A 15,665-nucleotide genomic window follows, 5' to 3' on the forward strand; every position below is an offset into this window, starting at 1 on the left:
CAAACTTTCCACCACAAGTGTAACAGAGTGGGATATGAGCCTTTATTCCCTTCTTTACAGTGCACTGCATCAACCACTAGGCTACTCCAGGGACCTGCTTGGTGCTCTATAGGCCTGGCCATAACATCTGACGTTGTCATAGAGGCTGATATGTACTGTTTCTTTCTCATCTTTGAGGGGTGGGAGAGGGTCAGTGACCACTGGAGGAGTAAGAGGGGATCATGCCTTAATTCCTTCAGTAGTTATCTGGTCATTTAGGGCACCTTTTTGTGACTTAGTCATAATTGAAACAGGTCTAGACAAAAACATCTAACTTTTAGCTCTGGACATTTTTGCTTTGTTCCATTATGGCAGAAAAACGACCTGCCTCCAACACACCCCAACATCCCCCTTGTGATTTGGAGCAACTACAGCCAAACTGCATAGAAAAATGTCTTAAAAATGTGATTCAAAAATAGCAGTTTGGACAAAAAAAAATGTCCATCTGCTGCTTTGTGCTGCTTTTTGGAAGTTTTTCTGTTTCGAAAATGGGCCCCTTAATATACCCTCCTTCATTGTATACCTGTTGCTATGGGACAATGGCATCCTATGCTTAAACTGTAAAATCCATGCTTTGGAATCTGTTGACAGTTACATTTAATGAAATAATATATTATCACATTTTGATTCACCATGTGTTTGTTTTGTCTATTTGTCAAATTTGTTTTTAAATCTTTGTTTTTATTTATTCTTTGCTGGCTTGCTTTATTGTTTCTGCTATTTTAGGGGGTTTTTTTTGGGGGGGAGGTTGCAATTTATTATATATATTTTTTTTCTTTTGTCACTCCACCTTCTTGTAGTCTATCTTCTGAGCTGACTGGTAGTGGTTCCACCTGTTGGACCAGGTTAACACCAAGTGCCAGTTTTTTCAGGTGTCGGGTGACCTGGCACTCAGAATTTTCCACCCCTGCCCACTGATTGGCTTAAAAACACACTTACTTTAGGTTTCTGAGAGACCAGTAGTAAGTGTTGCTGTAGTGGCTAGGTTACATCTGAAAATGGAGAGTGAACAAAAAAATGTTAGAAAATCTTCAGTTAACTGTAAATGAAGGCACTTGGCACTACTTCTTCCAATTGATCTAGAAACATAAAGCAGTACTAAAAATAAAGGGGACCTTTTACAAAGCGGCGGTAAGCCCAACGCAGGCTTACCGATCGCTAAAAGGGAAGTACTGCCGGGCTACCGCAGCAGCCCGGCAGTAGTTCCCTCCCCCAGCATGCGCCATTTCCAGCAGTGCAAAAATATTTCAATTTTTGTAGAGCTGGTGTGTACCCGGCGGTAATTGGTTACCTCCAGGTTAGCGTGGGAGCCCTTACCGCCACCTCAATGGGTGGCGGTAAGAGCTCCTCCCCCCAAAATGGCCGTGTGGCAAGTGCTTCACTTGCCCGCAAGGCCATTTCTTGAAAAAACAAAGACCTGCCTTTTACCCACTGCGGTAAAGGGGGCCTCGGCATGCATCAAAAACACGTGCCAACTTTAACATAGGCCCCCTTTTGCCGCAGCTTCATAAAAGGACCCCCAGAGAAGATAAAAAAGTTAATATGGATGCAATTTTCAAAATGATTTAACTGAGCAGGAGAGGCTCCTGACTAGTTAAATCATGCTGACCTGGCCCAACCATTAATATTCAGTGGGAGCTAACCAGATAGTGCCTCTAAATTTAGCACCAACCACTATGGTGTTATCTGGTTAGGCTGGGGCGATCTGAAGGTACAGTCAAGGCAGACCAGGAAATTATCCGAGAACCATAGATATTCAATGTCAGAGCCCACATAGCTAACCGAGCATGTTTGAATGCATATACCCACGGATTCTATATAGCGCACCAGTGTTCGAACCAAAATCAAAGCGTATTCTACAACAACACATGTAACTTAACAAGAAATAATGAGCACTAATTGACAATAATTAGAATTGACTTGCTCAAATCACTAAGAGCTCTGTTTACAAAGGTGCGCTAGCATTTTTGGTGCATGCTAATAATTAGCGTGTGCTAACCGTGTTGATGCCCATAGGAATATTATGGGGCATCTACATGGTTAGCATGCACTAAAAACGCTAATGTGTCTCTAGCACAGCTTAGTAATCAGGGCAGTAAGTATATTCTGTAATGCGGATCGCGTAAATTTAATATGTGCAGGCATAAAGGGGCGTGTTTTTGTCAATGTAAATGGAGGTGGCATCGATTTAGGTGCTAGGGTATCAATAAGTGTATTCTATATACGTACCTAATTCTATGCATTGCTTATTGAATACGCTTAGGTGGAAATGTTTTTCCACCCGGACTTTTTAGGCACCATATAATAGAATCCCCCCTCCTAATGGTTAGTGCAGTGGGCTAAGACCCTAGGGAACTGGGTTTGATTCCCACTGCAGCTCCTTGTGACCCTGGGCAAGTCACTTAACACTCCATTGGCTCAGGTACAAAAACTTAGATTGTGAGCCCACTAGAGACAGAAAGTACCTGTATATAATATATATAAAACCGCTTTGGCTGTACACACAGAAAGGCGGTATATCACATCCATGACCATTTATCTTTATATAATGCAATCCTAACTATGTCCAGTTAGCTGTCCGGATGTGCAATGAATATCAGCCATATCAATTAGCAAACTCCTGGATAGTCAATGCTGAGACCCAGGAACTGGCACTGATATTCAGGGCTAAAACTATAACAGTCAGTGCTGTCGAAAACACTGACCTCCATGGGCTGGACACATCAGCCATTACATTAGTAGTATTAGTAGTAGTACCACTAATTTATTTATATAGTACCTTTATCAAAAAATGAATGCTTTGCATGGAAATAGAATAGTACATAACATGACTCAGACCATCTATTTATATATTTATTTACTTGCCACTTTTTTAAAATTAAATTTATGCTACTGCATGACGCGGGCGGTAATTCCATTTTTACATGCGTCCGATATGCCTGCTGGAAAATATTTTTATTTTACAACGCACTGCACTAACTGGGCGGTAATTGGCCAATGTACACGTATAGGAGCTGACTCTGTGTGTACTGTGGGTTCTTGAGCACCCCCAATATTGAGAAAATTGCTTGTATGTGTCCAGGGAAGGGTTGTTTTCCATAGGCTTAGCACCCCCAATAATTTTGAAAAGTTGGCTCCTGTGCGTCGTGCTGATGATTACTTCCTGGTTAACATGTGAGACCTTACCACTAAGTCAATGGTGGCGGTGAGGTCTCAGACCCAAAATGGGACGCGCACCAATTTTATTTTGCGCACATCCATATTCGGCCAAAAAAAAACCCGTCTTTTAGCAGGCACACTGAAAAAATGGATCTGTGAGCGTCCACTACACGTGCCCTACACTAGCGCAGGCCATTTTTCAGTGCAACTTAGTAAAAGGACTCCTCAGTGATTAAAGTAATTTAAAAAATTATACATTGTAGATAATTTTGTAGAAGACTGACATAATACCAGAGAGTGAGATGCAAAATGGAACAGCACCCCAGTTTTCTCAAGACTAACATTAAGAAAGTGAGTCTCGAACCAAAGACTAGAGACAAGCAGGATGACATAGAGAAGGTGAGAGCAACACCAGATCCAATTTGCATTATCTTCTGTTTTAACAGTGATTCCATTAGTTTACCCAGCAGTTCTCAACCCAGCCCTTGGGAAAATGCCTAGCTGATCAAATTTCAGGATATCCACAATGATTATGCATGAGAGGGGTTTTTACAAAAAGAGGTAGTGTGTGAAAATTATTTCATGTATATTCACTGAGGCTATTCTGAAATCAGACTGACTTGGTATGTCCCAAAGATCTGGGCTGAGCAGTACTGGGTTTACTCTGATGGTACATTTTTTTTACCATAAGGGCCTTACTCTACAAGGTTATGCTCTAAATTACGAGTGTACTCTATGTTCCTACATACATTCAGGAGCATAAATTACGTCCTAAATTTATGACCTAGATACTGAAGTTAATCCAACACTTTATTTTCTGATTATGAAAATGCACTTTCTATAACTGTATACCTAATCCTCTCTGTAATATTTCACCTAAATATGTTTTCTCTTCCGGAATTGATGATCCACCATTATGGGAAAAGTAAGCCACATTGAGCCTGCAAATAGGTGGGAAAATGTGGGATACCAATTGCTACAAATAAATAAATAAAATATTCAATACTTCTAGATCCATCATTATTTATAGTCAATTGCTCTAAACACTAGGGGGGGGGGGGGGGGGGGGGGGGCGTCTTACTAAAGGTGTTGGCGAACCATCGTTCCCACCCTCCATTGTGCACCATTTCCGGCACTATAAAAATATTTCTATTTTTGTAGCACTGGTGCTTACCCAGCGGTAATCAGGCACTTACCTGATTACCTCAATGGGTGTGGTAAGTGCTCCCCAGAAATGGCCACATGGTAAGTGGCTCACTTACTGCATGGCCATCCCTTTTTCAGAAAAAAGACAGCCTTTACCTGCTGCGGTAAAAGGGGGCCTCAGCGCACATCAAAAACATGTGCTGATGCTAGCGCAGGCCCCCTTTTACTGCAGCATAGTAAAGGACCCCTAAGGCATTCCTCCTCCCAATAAGTTTGCATGAAATGGGTGCATTCAGTGCTGACAGTATTTATTTCAGTAGTATGAAAGAATGTAATTCTTCTGAATGCAGTCTGTTCTGTCTTAAGTAGCTTTACAGGGAAATGCATGATATAGTCAGGCTTCAGGAAAAGACAGTTTCTGTCCAGGATCTAGCATTTCTGCCATTTGGTGAACACTGTGCTAATTGTTTTTTTGACAGGTGTGCTTTTATTTATACATTTTTAATGCATCGATTTGCTTAACTACTAATCCCATCCCCTGGTAGCAGATCCCATTTATGTTGTGCAAAAGTGATGTGAGCAGTGTACCAGTGTCAAGTAATCAACACCTATCTCTCTGCCAAATCAGGTGAATGCCATTGCGTGGTACAGAACGCTTTGAGCTTGCTAGGTTTACATTATTCAGCTATAAAAGGAATGAGCAGGACTCCATGAATGCTAAAGCATTTGTCATGGTTAGTCTCATGATGATATTTTTTAGGTACTGCGGGGATTATTTTTGACATTATGTAGCAAAAACTGTGGCTTTTTCCAGTATCTTCACTTACCACATTGTCCACAAACCATCCTAATAATGTGTAAAGAGTGTCACATTCCCATCCAAAAAGTAGTACTGTCTGTATTCAATTCATAAAGACAAAAAGTCCAGCTTTACTTTCCATGTGATTTCAGATCACTGACTGCCAGATGCACTAAAAAACGTTAGAGCCCTTCCCTTACCGATTCCCTTAGTGAATCGGTAAGGGAAGGGCATGCGTCAAGGAATAGGAATGCAAATGAGCTGCTCGTTGTAGCTCACTTGCATTCTCTATTCCCGACGGTAAACAGTCGGCTGGTGGAGCATGCCCAGAGCAGCCCCGGCCTCCGCCATCCTCCGTGCCCCGTGGCCCCGCCCCGTGGCCACTCCCCCTCCTTCACCCGCCCCCCTCCGTCTGCCATTGGGCCCTCACAGTGCCTCTCACCTCTGTGTCAGGCGCTGCAGCAAGCAACAGCTGATCATCACTTCGCTTCAGACTTCCCTACTTTCCTCCTTTGCCCACCTCTTCTGACGTAAGTTACATACGTAAGTTACTTACGTCAGACGAGGGTGGGCCAAGGAGGAAAGGAGGGAAGTCCGAAGCAAAGCGATGATCAGCTGTTGCTTGCTGCAGCGCCTGACACGGAGGTGAGAGGTGCTGTGAGAGCCCAGTGGCAGATGGAGGGGGCGGGTGGAGGGGGGAGCAGCGGTGGCAACCTCAGGGGGAGTGACAGGGGCGGGGCCATGGGGCGCGAAGGATGGCAGAGGCCGGGGCTGCTGGAAGCTGTTATTTCAATGCAGGGGGAGGGGCGGGAAGCTGTCATTTCAATGCAGGGGGGAAGGGGGAGTGGCGGGTGACCTCAGGGGGGGTGAAGAACGTTCACAGGTATATTTGGGCACCCCCCCCCCCCCCCCCGCAATAATAAAAACGTCTTGTTGGCCGTGCTTCACTCAGCTGAGAGACCCGGAAGTCTCTGAGCCAATCACAGCGCGTTTAACGCGCTGTGATTGTTTCAGAGACTTCCGGGTCTCTCAGCTGAGTAAAGCACGGCCAACAAAGACGTTTTTATATTCCAGGGTCCTAAAAAGAGCCTGCAGCATTGGAGCCTGTTTGATTTTGGGCTGTTTTCGGGTGGAGCACTCCCATAATGGCCGTCCATGCTCACCCCCCCCCCCCCCCCCCCCGATTTTTTTTTTTTTTACATTTTATGAAGTTTTCTAATCCCGTGCAGCCCCAACGAGAGGTACAGACCTCTCATTAGATTTTCCACTGGTTTCCAGCATTAAGGCAATCGGAAAAGGTTAGTGCATCTCATTACAATATGGTTTCTACACAATTTGCTCATCTGCATTCCGTTTTCGTTAGCTGCTACCGTCGTCCGTCGGAAAAAAGTATTTAGTGCATGCCAGGGTTTTACTACTTGCTCGTTAAGGGCTCATTAAGGGCTCATTAAGTTTAGTGCATCTGGCCCTGAAGAGCCTGATATAAGTGCCATTTACAACAGGAGGAGTCTACCTGTTCCCTACTGGTAGAGTAAATAATGTAAGACAGCATTGGACCCCTGAGGGCTAAAATGGTTTTGTAAAGGAAGACATTCAGGCCCAGATGCACTAAACTTTAACGAGCCTTTAACGACCCTTTAACGAAGAACCTTTGAACCGTGGCATGCATTAAAGGCTATTTTCCAACGACAGTAGCAGAAAACGAAAACGGAATGCAGATGAGCAAATTGTGTAGAAGCCCTATTGAAACGAGATGCATCAAAGTTTTCCGCCTGCCCTAATGCTGGAAAACTGCCGGAAAGCTAATGACAGGTCTGTACCTGTCGTTAGGGCTGTCCGACTAAAACTTAATGTAAAGAACAAAAAAAAAGCGAGGGGGCGAAAACACACGTCAGTGGCGTCCTTTATTGACGCTTGAGGTCGCTGCTGCTCCCCACTCCCCCTGCATAAATATAAAAGTGAAAAAAAAAAGTTTGGGAGGGGGCAAAGGCGCTCGTCAGGAGCATCCTTTATGGATGGCCTTGCCCTCCCCGCCCTGCCCGAGGTCGCCGCTGCTCCCCGCTTCCCCCCCTGCATTAAATAAAAAAACAAAAATCAAAGCTGTAGCAGCCCCGGCCCCCCTCCCTTCCTCTGTACTGTCCCACAGCTCCGCCTCCCACCATCCTCCGCCCCCGTGCCCCACCCCCGCCACCCCCCATGATGCATCAACCAAACGTTAAACAATCTAAAACGTTAAAGTCCTTAACGAATTTGAAAAAACGAAGAATGCACCAAAAAAAACAAGTCGCACATGTTCGGTACGGTATTGAACAGTACAATGTATCAAAGATTCGTAATCCCCGTCGGTAATCGGCCCCTAAAGCATGCGCAGAGCAGCCAAACGTTATGCTGGCTGCTCTGCGCATGCCACAAACGTCAAAAAACAAAAAAAAAAAAACACAACACAAACACGTGGCTCCCCGCTTCCCCCTGCACTAATCAAAACAAAAAACAAAAATCGAAATAGATCAGGAGGGGGCAAAGGCGCTCGTCAGGAACGTCCTGTATGGACGGCCTTGCTCCCCCCACACCCGAGGTCCCTGCTGCTCCCCGCTGCTCCCCTACACGAAAAATCCAAAGCTGTACCAGCCCCGGCCCCCCTCCCTTCCTCTCTTCCTTTCTCTGTACTGTCCCACAGCTCCGCCTCCCACCATCCTCCGCCCCCATGCCCCACCCCTGCCACCCCCCCTGAGGTCGTCGCCGCTGCTCCCCCCCCCTCCACCGGGCCCCCCTTCCGCATTACCGGCCCGCGCAGCGCCTCTCACCTCTGTCTGAAGGCGCTGCATGGAAAGAAGAAGATCATCTGATCGCCGCCAGTCTTCATGACGTCTCTCCTTCCCTGACCTGGGACAGTTTGTTAATCCACAATAGAACACTACCTCGTATCCCATGACTCTCTAATTTCTTCTGGAGTCTTTCATGAGGTACTTTGTCAAATGCCTTTTGAAATCCAGATACACAATATCAACCGGCTCACCTTAATCCACATATTTGTTCACCCCTTCAAAGAAATGTAATAGATTGGTGAGGCAAGATTTCCCTTCACTAAATCCATGTTGGCTTTGTCTCATTAATCCATGCTTTGAATATGCTCTGTAATTTTGTTCTTTATAATAGTCTCTACCATTTGCCTGGCACCAACGTCAGGCTCACCGGTCTATAATTTCCCGGATCACCCCTAGAACCTTTTTTAAAAATCTGAGTTACAGCTCACTCTCTCTCGCTCTCTTTCTCTCACTCTCTTCCTTCTGCTTCCCTACCCCCTCCAGCCTCTGTCCTCCCCCTCTGTGTGTCTGGCACCCCTCCAGCACACCACCACCATTGATCCTCCAGACAAGTGACGGTCATCGCCAGAGGCAGCTCTCAACACAGAACGTCTGCGAGCCAGTCCTGCCAGGACCTTCTCTGTGCCACATGGCATCCATAGGAAATTGCATCAGAGAGGTGGGACATGGTACAGGGAAGGCCCTTGCAGGATCTGCTCACAAGCAGCCTGTGTTCAGAGTTGCTTCTGCTGACTACCGCCACATGTCTGGAGGACTAGGGGGGGAGGGGAAGGTTGACAGGCAACGAGGAGAGTTCAGCTGCAGGTGGCTCCTGCCCAGGAGGGAAAGGTTAGGACAGCCATTGTAGTTGGTGATTCGATCATTAGGCATGTAGATACAAAACTGTGAACAAAAAGAAGTAGAGGGTAGACTAAATGTATTCCAAAAAAGTAGGTTTATTCAAAACAGACTTGACCTAGTCCTGTGTTTCGACGTCAACCATGCCTGCTTCAGGAGTCAAACAATTTATCTCTGCAAGACTACTACTACTATTACTACTACTACTATTTAGCATTTCTATAGCACTACAAAGTGTACGCAGCGCTGCACAAACAAGAGACAAGACAAACTTACATATTGTAGCATTATGTACATAGGTAAAATATATAGAGAGATATATAGATATAAAATCATGTAGACAAGTAATTGTTTAAATAATTAGCAAAATAGTAAAATTAAAAGATTACGGGCCCTGTTTTCTAAGCTGTGCTAAGGGTGCGCTAATATTTTTGTGAGCGTTAAATGCTAAAGACACGCATATATTCCTATGGGTGCATCTAGCATTTAGTGTGAACTAATTTTAATGCATGCTAAAAATGCTAGCGCCTTAGTAAACAAAGTCCTTAAAAACAAAAAGACTGTGCAGGTAATAAATTAATAAAAGAACTGTCACATATGCATATCTTATTGTAAAAGTAAGATATATGCTTAAAACCCAAAAATGAAATCTAAAATGAACATATATAATAAACTGAAAATATGTATTAATAAGAAACAGTAAATAAATTATACAATTAAATTAATAAGAAGCCAGATCTGAAGGAAAAAGTAACTAAAGTTCCCACAAATAAAACGTATCAGCCACTGATGATAATAATAAACAAATAGGCTATAAAATCCAATGGTACAGCATCTATTGAAGAGAAGAATTGAGGTCACTTAGCTATAAAAAAAAACAATTGAAAATTAATTATAACCATGCAAGGTAAAGATCCAATAACACAGCATCATTTAGGGTTAGGTTTACTAAGTGGCGCTAAGGGCGTGTTAGCATTTTTAAGGCGTGTAAATGGTGTACACACATTAAACGCTAACATGCCCATAGAAAAGTATAGGCTTGTTAGCGTTTAACATGCCTTAAATTTACAGGCACGTTAAAAACACTAATGCACCTTAGAGACAAAGAGGAGTCAAGCTATTAGAAATTAATACCCTTGATATTATGATTCTGTTAAACGGTTCCTGATGAAGCCCTGCTGTGGGTGAAACGAATCGGGCCCCGTTGAAAATCAGCAGTTGTGCTGTGGGGTAGTCAAGCCAGCATTTATTGAGCTAAGTTTAAAAGACTATGCTGTTGCTTGTAATGTTTTTGAATCGTTTGTGACTCAGTTATTCTGAGGACAATATTAATTATTGGCAGTTCAAATGAGAAAAATAGGGAATATATGCCCCATGAAAGAAATCAGATCACGGACACAAAATCTTTTCTAGATAATAGTGTCTTGTTGATCAGACCTTGGCGGGAGCAGGGGCGTATCTGCGTGGGGCCACAGGGGCCTGGGCCCCCGCAGATTTCGTCCTGGCCCCCCTACCGCCGTCAACCCTCCCCTCCGTCGCTTACTTTTGCTGGCGGGGGACCCCAACCCCGCCAGCCGAGATCCGCTCCTCCTCCGAGTCCTACCTTTAAAAATATTTCTTCAGCTGGCGGGGGACTCCAACCCCCGCCAGCCGACCCGAGATCTTCCTTAACTTTCTTCTATCTTTGTCCTCCGCGTGGCCGACGTGTTGCTGCTGTTGTGCAAAGCTGAAATCCAGTTTCGGAGTCTGACGTCGCAGCACGTTACCACGTCAGTCAGACTCCGAAACTGGATTTCAGCTTTGCACAACAGCAGCAACACGTCGGCCACACGGAGGACGAAGATAGAAGAAAGTTAAAGAAGATCTTGGGTCGGCTGGCGGGGGTTGGAGTCCCCCGCCAGCTGAAGAAATATTTTTAAAGGTAGGACTCGGAGGAGGAAGCGGATCTCGGCTGGCGGGGGTTGGGGTCCCCCGCCAGCAAAAGTAAGCGACGGCGGGGAGGGAGGGTTGGCAGCGGGAAGGGAGGGGGGTGTCCGGCAATGGCGGGCAGGGGGGCGGTGGGGGGGGGGCTAAAATGTGCCCCCTCCCTCTGGCTCTGGCCCCCCCTACCGCCGGAGTCCAGATACGCCCCTGGGCGGGAGCCTTGGTTTCTGAGGGCATTTCCCATCTTTTCACATTGTAATTTTCTTAGATTTATTCTACACAACTTGTTGGATTGTGTTAGGCTGTTTTTCAGTTTTCACAAAGATAAATATCACAGAATGGTGAGAACATGGTAAGTAAGGACAACGATGCCCACTACAAGCACTATTAGATTAAAAAAAAAAAAGAAACAAACCTGATACCTATTTGCCAGCCTCAATTACAAAGGCGTTTCTGACATTCTGTGACTTTGAAACAAGTTTTAAGTAACTCATGTTCTAAATGTTGTGCTTTTTACTGAATAGGCTCTTAACTTATATTCTAGAGTACTTTATTACATGGGTTTATGGCAGTTGCTGGATAATTAGTGGGTGATAAGCAGTTAGGTTACAGTGAAATTGCAAGTTGAATTTCTTTTTTCTAATTGCATGTATTATTACAGTGACTTCAGTCCTTTCTGCGTTCGTCATTGACTTTGAGAGTCATTTGTGTTATATCACAGTGTGCATGTGCCACTCAGTGGTTGGGAAGTGCAAGTAGCTGATTACTCATATCTGAAACAAAACTGTGTGGTTCCCACATTGGTCCATTTGAATATACTGAAATAAAGATTCCCAAAACAAAACAAAACATTATAAGGCAACACTTTTTCATTAGACTAACAATGGGGGTCTTTTACTAAGCCACGGTAGCATTTTTAGCACACGCTAATGATTAGCACGCGCTAAACGCTAGAGATGCCCATATATGGAAAATGGAATGAGCTAAAGACAAGATTGCCAGAAAATACAAGTGAATAATAAAATAATGATACTATGAAGCAGGGGTGTAGCTACGGGGAGCCCCCTGCTCTTCTTTTCTTCTTGCTCCTTTTGTGCACGCTGATGCTGAGCATCAGCATGCACAGGAGGAGCAAGAAGAAGAGCAGCAGCAGGCAGCGAACACGGCTATGCTGGAGACCGTGCTGAAGGAGGCTTCGGCTGGCGGGGGTTGGGGACCCCGACCCCCGCCAGCAAAGGTATTTGTTTGTGAGAGGGCGAGGTGAGGTGGTGGGGGACGAGGTGAGGAGAGGTGAGGCGGTGAGGGGGCAGCACTCAAAATATGCCCCTAACCTCGGGCTCTGGCCCTCTCTCACCATGAGGTCTGGCTACACCCCTGCTATGAAGGAGACAGGGAAAGATGTAGAGGATTTGATGTGTTAGTGATCAGAAGGTAACATGGAGGGGCTAATCGAACGGCGCCGGCCAAATAGATGGCCGGCTATCTTCGGGGGCCGGCTCCGCAAGGGGGCGGAGCAACCATATTTTCAAATGCGGTTGGGGCTGGCTAAATCGATCGCCGGGTTGAGAGGAGATGGCCGGCTTCGTTTTTCAGCCATAATGGAAACTGGGCCCGGCCATCTCAAACCCGGCGAAATCCAACTCATTTGGTCGTGGGAGGAGCCAGCATTGTAGTGCACTGGACCCCCTGACATGCCAGGACACCAACCGGGCACCCTAGGGGGCACTTCTAAAAATTAAAAAAAAAATTGGTCCCAGGTGCATAGCTCCCTTACCTTGGGTACTGAGCCCCCCAAATCCCCCCCAAACCCACTCCCCACAACTTTACACCATTACCATAGCCCTAAGGGGTGAAGGGGGGCACCTACATGTGGGTACAGTGGGTTTGGTTTTTTTTTTTAGGGCTCAACATTAACCTCCACAAGTGTAACAGGTGGGGGGGATGGGCCTGGGTCCACCTGCCTGAAGTGCACTGCACCCACAAAAAACTGCTCCAGGGACCTGCATACTGCTGTCAAGGAGCTGGGTGTGACATTTGAGGCTGGCATACAGGCTGGCAAACCTTTTTTTTTTTAATTTTTTTGGGTGGGAGGGGTTGGTGACCACTGGGGAGTAAGGGGAGGTGATCCCGATTCCCTCTGATGGTCATCTGGTCAATTGGGGCACTTTTTTTGCCACTTGGTCCTAAAAATAAATGGACCAAGTGCAGCCGGCGAAATGCTCCTCCGAGCCGGCCATCTTTTTTCCATTATGGGATGAAGCCGGCCATCTCGAAACCACGCCCCCACCCCGCCCCCCGCCTTCTATACCCTCCCTTCAAGGTTGGCCGGCGCCGCGATGAAAAAGCAGTTTGGGTCCGGCCAAAATCAACTTTCAATTATACCGATTTGGCTGGGATCAGGAGATCGCCCGATTTGTGTCGGAAGATGGCCGGTGATCTCTTTCGAAAATAAGCTCAATAATAACATAGTAAAAGATGGCAGATAAAGACCCGCACTGTGCATCCGGTCTGCTCAACAAGGCGAACAGAACCACTCCTTCTTAATCAAATACTGGCATCACCAAATAAGGCAGTCGAGGTCCCTTTTACTAAAACCACGCTATTCCCAGCGCGATAATGCAGCACAAAGTTCGTCAGCATAGCCATGCGGGAATTACTAGCACGGTTTGCTAAAAGAGGCCCTCGATAATTTGGTTTTATAATTTTGGTTTGCAGCACAGTCATATTCATCGCCAATACTTGATTGAAGCAGGCAATCCAACAATGATGCCAACTGAAAAATATTTTACTCACTATCAACCTTAAGATGTCTTCCCCCTCATTTCTGAGATAAACTGATAGCATATGATATGAATGTGATATTAAATACACACACTTGTTCTTGATCTGTCCCTGCTATTCTTGGTCACAGACTGTAGAAATCTGCCCTGCACTGGACTTGCTTCCCAGCTGCTGGAGTTGATGTCAAAGCTCACTCCAAGCCATCCAATTTAAAAAAGGAAAACAAATGACGATAGGCAGGAGAATTTTGTGTAGCAGTGAATTAAAAGCTCAGGTCTTTGTTTACGTTCTTAGGTCTCTGTACATTTTAACGTCATACGTTCCTGGAGTGTTTTGAATTTCCCTTTCTGCTATCCCAATCAGTGGTCTGGTCCTGAAAGTTCACTCACAGTGGTGTAGCCTTGGTTGTAACTTACAGACACATGACCACACACCACATAGATGTTATTGTGTTTCTTTGTTATAGCAGTATATGCATGACACGCAGAGGCATCCCAAGCCAGAAACATGCCTCGTGAAACTAGCATTCTTGCACCACTCACTGTGTTATGATGAAGCAGGGGAGGCAAATGAGAGGGGTTAAATTTTGGTATCCCGCCCTCCATTGCACCCTGTGTGTCTGCACTGCCTGCACATAGCTCACTACAGCCCTGATGACTCAGTAGATAGTTCCTGTTGTCTTTGAGGCTTTGCAATCTAATAAAGAAACCAAATAAGACTAAATTCAATGTCACCAGTAGTGTAAGAGTCTCTGAAACTGAAAATTAGGATAAATCAAAAAGTGCAAGAATCAAAATTAACTATTAATCCAATAAAATAATATCTTGTAATATTTTTCATATTTTTGTTAACATTTGTTTACATCTTCCATCTCCATCCCGCAAGCCTTCTTGTTCTGTCTCACCAGCATCTCTCAGTTAACCCCACTATCACCTCCTTATGCATTGCTAGCACTGGTACACTTTCATCACTTATCGACTGCTGTGGTCATGTAACAGGAATTGATCTCCCAGAAGCAGCTATTGTGAAACAGGGATTCCTTTTTTATTTGTTTATTATTTGTTACATTTGTATCCCACATTTTCCCACCTATTTGCAGGCTCAATGTGGCTTACATAGCACCGTGGGGAGGTTATATAAAGTTCATTGTTGAGTATTCATCATGTGCTAGGTATGCTTGAGATGGCTGGAAGAACTTTTGAAGATAAGTACATTTGAAAATTATTGATGTGCATAGTTGCTTACAAAGAGAACCATAACCTTACTAAATCACCCCACCAACTAGCCCAGCTATGACACTCTAATCTCTTTACCTATCCACCGTATCCTTTTCTTCTCTCCCTATCTAACACTTTTACATCACTAATCATATCTATTATCCTGGAATGGCAAAACCATAACAGAACTATATAAGCCACATTGAGCCTGCAAATAGGTGGGAAAATGTGGGATACAAATGCAATAAATAAATAGTTGTTTCCTGCATAAGTGTCATTGCAGTCTTTTTTTTTTTTTCTTCTGGCACGAGATGTTGTAAATGGAGCTTTTTCTGACTGATGATGGCTGAGTATACTCTAGCTGCTTGTTAATGGGCAGTTAAGAGATAGCCGAGGTCTTTTTTTTTCTCCACTATTGTAGTATGTGCTTTTTTAAGCTCCAGAAGGAGTAAAGCTGCTTAACTGGACAGCAGAAACTTTTTTTTTTAAAGAGTTATCACATTCCATGTATGCATGTAGGTGGCTAGGAGCTTCCCCTGTCAGAGCTGCTCTCTGTTGCCTCTTCTGGCACAGGACACTGCATGTAGAAGCTTTGGTCAAAATCTCTGAACTCACCCCGGTGACTAAGTGCTGCCTTCTTCTTGTCTATTTGCACTGACTCCCTCTCAGGAACTTCATGTCTTGAGGCTGCATTTCACTACCTGTGCACTAAATATTATTATGCATTATGAAGACAAAGTTTCAGACCTGTCTGGGTGATTAACTAAGGGGTAAAACTTGTTCCTTCCCCTCCCCCACTCTCTCCCAAGTACCTAAATGTAGACCCTAATTTAAAATGTGAATTTGGTGAGGTGGATTTGCTTCAAGGGGGAGTTGTCATGTACCATGGGATTCATTTATACCTCTGAAACATACTGTACCTCCTTATCAGTGCCACAA

General features: G+C 44.8%; 1 protein-coding gene across 1 annotated transcript in view; it reads left to right on the plus strand.

Annotated features, from left to right (window-relative positions):
• TBC1D1 (TBC1 domain family member 1) overlaps positions 1-15,665 on the plus strand; it is a 447,417-nt gene that overhangs the window by 12,012 nt on the left and 419,740 nt on the right.

Source organism: Microcaecilia unicolor, chromosome 2 (assembly GCF_901765095.1).
Source record: "Microcaecilia unicolor chromosome 2, aMicUni1.1, whole genome shotgun sequence".
NCBI classification, from domain to species: domain Eukaryota; kingdom Metazoa; phylum Chordata; class Amphibia; order Gymnophiona; family Siphonopidae; genus Microcaecilia; species Microcaecilia unicolor.